Below are 4,606 nucleotides of genomic sequence, written 5' to 3'. Positions count from 1 at the left end.
CATTGAAGAAATACCCTCCATTTGAACGTAACAATGTTAAAATCAAAAAGCACAATTTCTATTTTCATATTATTGTGCTTTTGAGAATGAAAGCGCGATATACTGTAAATACGGATGAGATCCAATCACAATATCAAGTGCAGTCACGATCCACGCCGCTAGATGGCGACGAGCACAGCGGAAGTGTTAAACCCCCGCAAGAAGGGTCAAGTGAAGAAAAAGTCCAGCTGTCAAGTTGAGCACAAGCTAATTTATTTCACCCTTGTTTTGAAACACAAGGTGGGATTTTATACTGTTAAAAATAACATGAGTTTTCTCCAGCACAAGAGGTGAGCGTGATGTGTGAAGCTCTGCTGCTTCCCTGTAACATATCAAGGTGAGTCCTGAGAAACGATTAGCATTACTCGGTTATGCTAGGCTAGCAGACCTGTTGCTAATGTGCGCACATTTTGCAGCAGCTCAAGCAGAAATACTCATTGACACATCAACAGCATGAACATTGTTTTTCTGAAGGGCAACAAGTATTTATTGGTCATTATATCTGGTGTTCAGGTGCTGGTTATCAGAAGCTATTTTTTTTTTTTTTTTTTTACTTTTAGAGGGCAAAACTATGACACACTAAACACACTATTTTGATTAAATCTAAGCAGTAATTAAGGTCCAATTTTGTACATTTACTGTACGTTTCAATTGCAAACATGTTTCTTTGAAAAAAAGTTGCCAAGAGACTTAATTTAAAGGGACATCTCAGTAAAAAAATAATGAACCACTACTGCAAATGTTATTTTTATGCAGACATTTTGTGTTCATTGTAGAAAGAGGCTCCAATAGCCAACAATGACCCAAATAACAAAGAAGCATCTTTATATACCGTTTACATTTTTTAATTCGTGATGCTTCTGTTTAAACGACAACAGGGAGTTTGGAACTGAATTAGAAGAAAAAGAATGCATCCTGTAGTCAGGTTGTCTCTTTGTTTCTGCCGACAGACAGCACGGGGGTTGACGAAAACGCCCGTCCCTGACACTTAGCAGGCCAAGGGGGCACCATTCCCAGATTGCGCCTCCCTGATCCTTTCCAATGTTTAGGCAAAACTGTGCTGATGGTTTTTTACCATGCTCTCATGTCCCCATTGGAATTTCAGGAGGAGAATGTGGCTTCCTGAGTGCGTGAAGTGCCATTTTATGACACTGGAGTGGAACCTCATATTCAATTCCTGTTCAACACCTCTTCATTAACCAACCACCACTCACCGTTTTGGAGATAACTTTGCTAGCAATGCATCTTCAAAACACGTCGCAGGTATAGTACAACACTACTGTTTTCACCCTTTGGAAATGTAAACACTACAAAAGCCGGGATTTGTTATGGCCATTAAATGTATTTTTCGGAGACTAATTTGTTGAAGCAGAGCAATCCCGAGCGATCCCTCGAGAGAGGTTCTTCAGCCCCCGGTGTGTGTACAGCCACTTAACCGGCCTCACAGACATTAGCCACCCATGACTTTACTGCCAATCCACATTCAACACCCACTGTAGTCCCCATTAAAATTTTACAGGTCAAAAATTTAAAAGGCTGTTAAAGAAATGCTTTTTCATTACATGTGACCAAAAAAAAAAAAAGCAGTAGGTCAGCCTGTGGCATAATGGCACTGTAATTAGAGCGTCATGGTTTGATAAAGTGTGAATGTAAATCAATGTAGTACTAATTAATCAATATCTTAATTATTAGACCTTTAAATGAGGATTTTGTTCAATTCCCCTGGATCTGGCTGCCACATTGGCCTCCTTTGTCATCATGAGAGCGAGCGCTGAGGGTTTTACAGTGCCGAACGTGCCATCAAATGGCGATGAATAGCGACAACAAAGAGCTTTGATATACTCTTGATGCTTAAGGAAGGGGAGAATTGAAGCTTCGGGAGGCGTATTTGTCCTATGATTGTAGGGTCATTCTGATTTCCCTGTGTCTTCCTGCACCTACTAATTAGATTCTTTTGTCTGAGCACCCACTCAAGTCAGTTAGCCGTATGTGTTTCAGTGAGCAAATCATAATGAGCAATACCCATGGTCACGCATTGTGGGCTTTGAGTGGGGACGGAACACAATAATGTCTTGAGGAAAAAGAAAAAAAATCAAGCACGAATCGTTGTACTCGCTCAATAATCCAAATCTTGGTTATTGGCGATTAGTAATGTTAGAAAATACTGTAAATACGCCTGCGTTATCTCTCCCGTACGAGAGCTCAGTAGAACTTAAATTCTGGATCACTGGCAGCGGAAAGAAAGAATCTACACACAGCTTTTTGTGATTTAAAAAAAAAAATGGAATTTAAGATGAATTGCTTCAAAACCTTTTAATGTGACCTCTGACCTGTCCAACAACTGAAACCAAGGTCACACCATTTGGCCCGTAATTCCAAAATGTATGTTTGGTGTAAACACTTTATTTCGGGTTAATCAGAGGCTTGAAATGATGGCAGGTGGACTTCCTACTCCCATTTAAGTGTTTGGATGTGGTTGGTCAATTCTGAACACAGCCACATAAGAGGGTGTGCGCACTTTACAACCACGTGACCCAATTATTTTATTTTTTCCTCCCCACTTGAAAAAAAGAAAAAAGAAAAAAAATGAATATAAATACTGTACATTACTAATGGGATTGAATTCTCTCTGAACATGGTGTCTTAAATTGTGATTAAGACATATATAAAAAAAAAAAAAAAAAAAAAAAAAAAAGGAATTAAAGGTCCATGTCAGTCTATAACTCACAACATTTGTATTTGGACTTTGCTGATAATTCATTTCTACTTGGATGACACAAATTGGAGGACAAGCACGCGTGCTTAAAAGGTTCGTGAGGTGTCAACACAAATGATTGTAACAATTAGAACAATTTAGGAGACACTGACAAGAAATTGTTTTATCCTTCCCGAAACCGAGCTCATCACCTGAAGCAACTGTCGAAAAAGAAAGAAAAACAGAAGCAAAATCTGCCTTAGTCTACAATTTTAATTCACTCAAATCTACAAATTATATTACAAATAATAGCCAAAGAACACAATCAGAAGTTGTGAAAGGGGTTAATTGTAATAACAGGGCGGGAGTGTCATTCGTCTAGTTGCTATGGTAACTAACAGTTGCATGGGTTTGTACCTTTTGTGAGATTAGCAATCAATTCATATGGAAAATATTTTTTTATTTGTTTTATTTTATTTTTTTATCCTTGTGGTGTTGACTCTGGTTTCATATATTACGTGAGCACTATTATGGAAGAAACTCGAACATGTCGCCTCGGCGCAAAATCTATTTTTTGTCTTACTTTGTTGTCCACTGCCAATTTTTTTTGCGTCACATTTCGGTTTCAAACTGGTTTCCAGCAAAGACATTTCGACCAGTTTTAGCACCAGCGTCTTTTTCACAGCTGTCACTTTGTTGTACGTGTACGTTCAATAGTTTGGAAACCATGTGCTGGGCGGTTGGTGCCCCCCCACTGTATTTATATTATTATATGGGATCAAAGTGAGGGTGAGGTTGTGAGGTTTTGCCCGTCTTTAAAACAGTGTGAAGGCGGGGGGGGGGGGGGGCGTTTGAAGCGAAACTGGTCTCAAGGGACAGTTCTGATGGTAATAATGTGTTCACTGTGTTTAGCTACACTGTTAACAGTGGATGCGGGATCATTTATTGAACACATTCTGATGGTAATAATGTGTTCACTGTGTTTAGCTAGTGGATGCGGGATCATTTATTGAACACGTTTTCAAATTGTTGTCAATTGATGAGACAGCAGCAATCTGGTGCAAACAATTAAAAATAATTTTGAATAATGAATGAATATGAGACTCCACATATTGGAGGGATGGACCGGGCAAGAATTCTATGACATGAGAGCGACACGCAAGATTTTCCAAGCTATGCACCGTCAACCACCTTTTTTGGTGCTCGTTTGTTTAAAATAAGAGTGTTCATTCAAAATTAATAAACAAATCAACATTTAATACTCTCCTCGAATAGACTCACTCAAACTCGCACTTCGATTATTTTTCACGCTGGAGGAAATAAAGACTCCCGTGCACAAGGAGATTTATTGATACGACTCTTGTGTAGGTGTACTTAATGCGGTGGCTGCTGAGTGGAGGTTCATATGTGGGTGATTTGTGGCGGAGGCAAATATCTCCCCAGTTTTTTTTTTTTTTGTTTTTTTTTTCCCCCAATGCCTGCATGTATTACCCTCATTCAAAGGATTCCCGGGACTTCTAAGCGTTGGGGGTGGTGGGCATATTAGCAGTTCTATGAAGTGGAAGAACAAGCAAGGTTAATGAGCAAGAGTAGACAGAGCAGTGCTGACATGGGTGGAAGGGGGAAGGCCTAGAGAGCTGAATGCCTTGGTCCCCGCCCCCCGCCCCTTTACCACATTTTACCCTCTACACTTAAGAATTCAAAATGCTAACATGAAGAGAATGGCTAATGCTAACGCCTGCTTGCAAACTCATCCGAGCGTCACTCTGAACCGCGGCCGGCCAAAACGGCACAGATCTCGCCGCCGCTTAGGCGGAACTAAAATCTGGAAAATAATCAGCTGGTGGAGAAATTCCCCCAGAAAACACTTTA

At 40.0% G+C, this 4,606-nt stretch overlaps 1 protein-coding gene across 2 annotated transcripts in view; it reads left to right on the top strand.

Annotated features, from left to right (window-relative positions):
* Positions 1-222: 222 nt before the first annotated feature.
* Positions 223-4,606, top strand: part of LOC109514819 (fidgetin) — a 60,889-nt gene continuing 56,505 nt past the window's right edge. For both annotated transcript variants that reach the window (XM_019868218.1, XM_019868216.1), the window contains exons 1-2: positions 223-376; positions 1,145-1,302. The gene's annotated coding sequence lies outside the window, so the exon portion shown is untranslated. The remainder of the gene's footprint in view (positions 377-1,144; positions 1,303-4,606) is intronic.

Source organism: Hippocampus comes, unplaced genomic scaffold (genome assembly GCF_001891065.2).
Source record: "Hippocampus comes isolate QL1 unplaced genomic scaffold, H_comes_QL1_v1.1 scaffold133, whole genome shotgun sequence".
Lineage (NCBI taxonomy): Eukaryota > Metazoa > Chordata > Actinopteri > Syngnathiformes > Syngnathidae > Hippocampus > Hippocampus comes.
The sequence above is the reverse complement of the archived record's forward strand: the minus strand, read 5'-3'. Positions and strand labels throughout refer to the sequence as shown.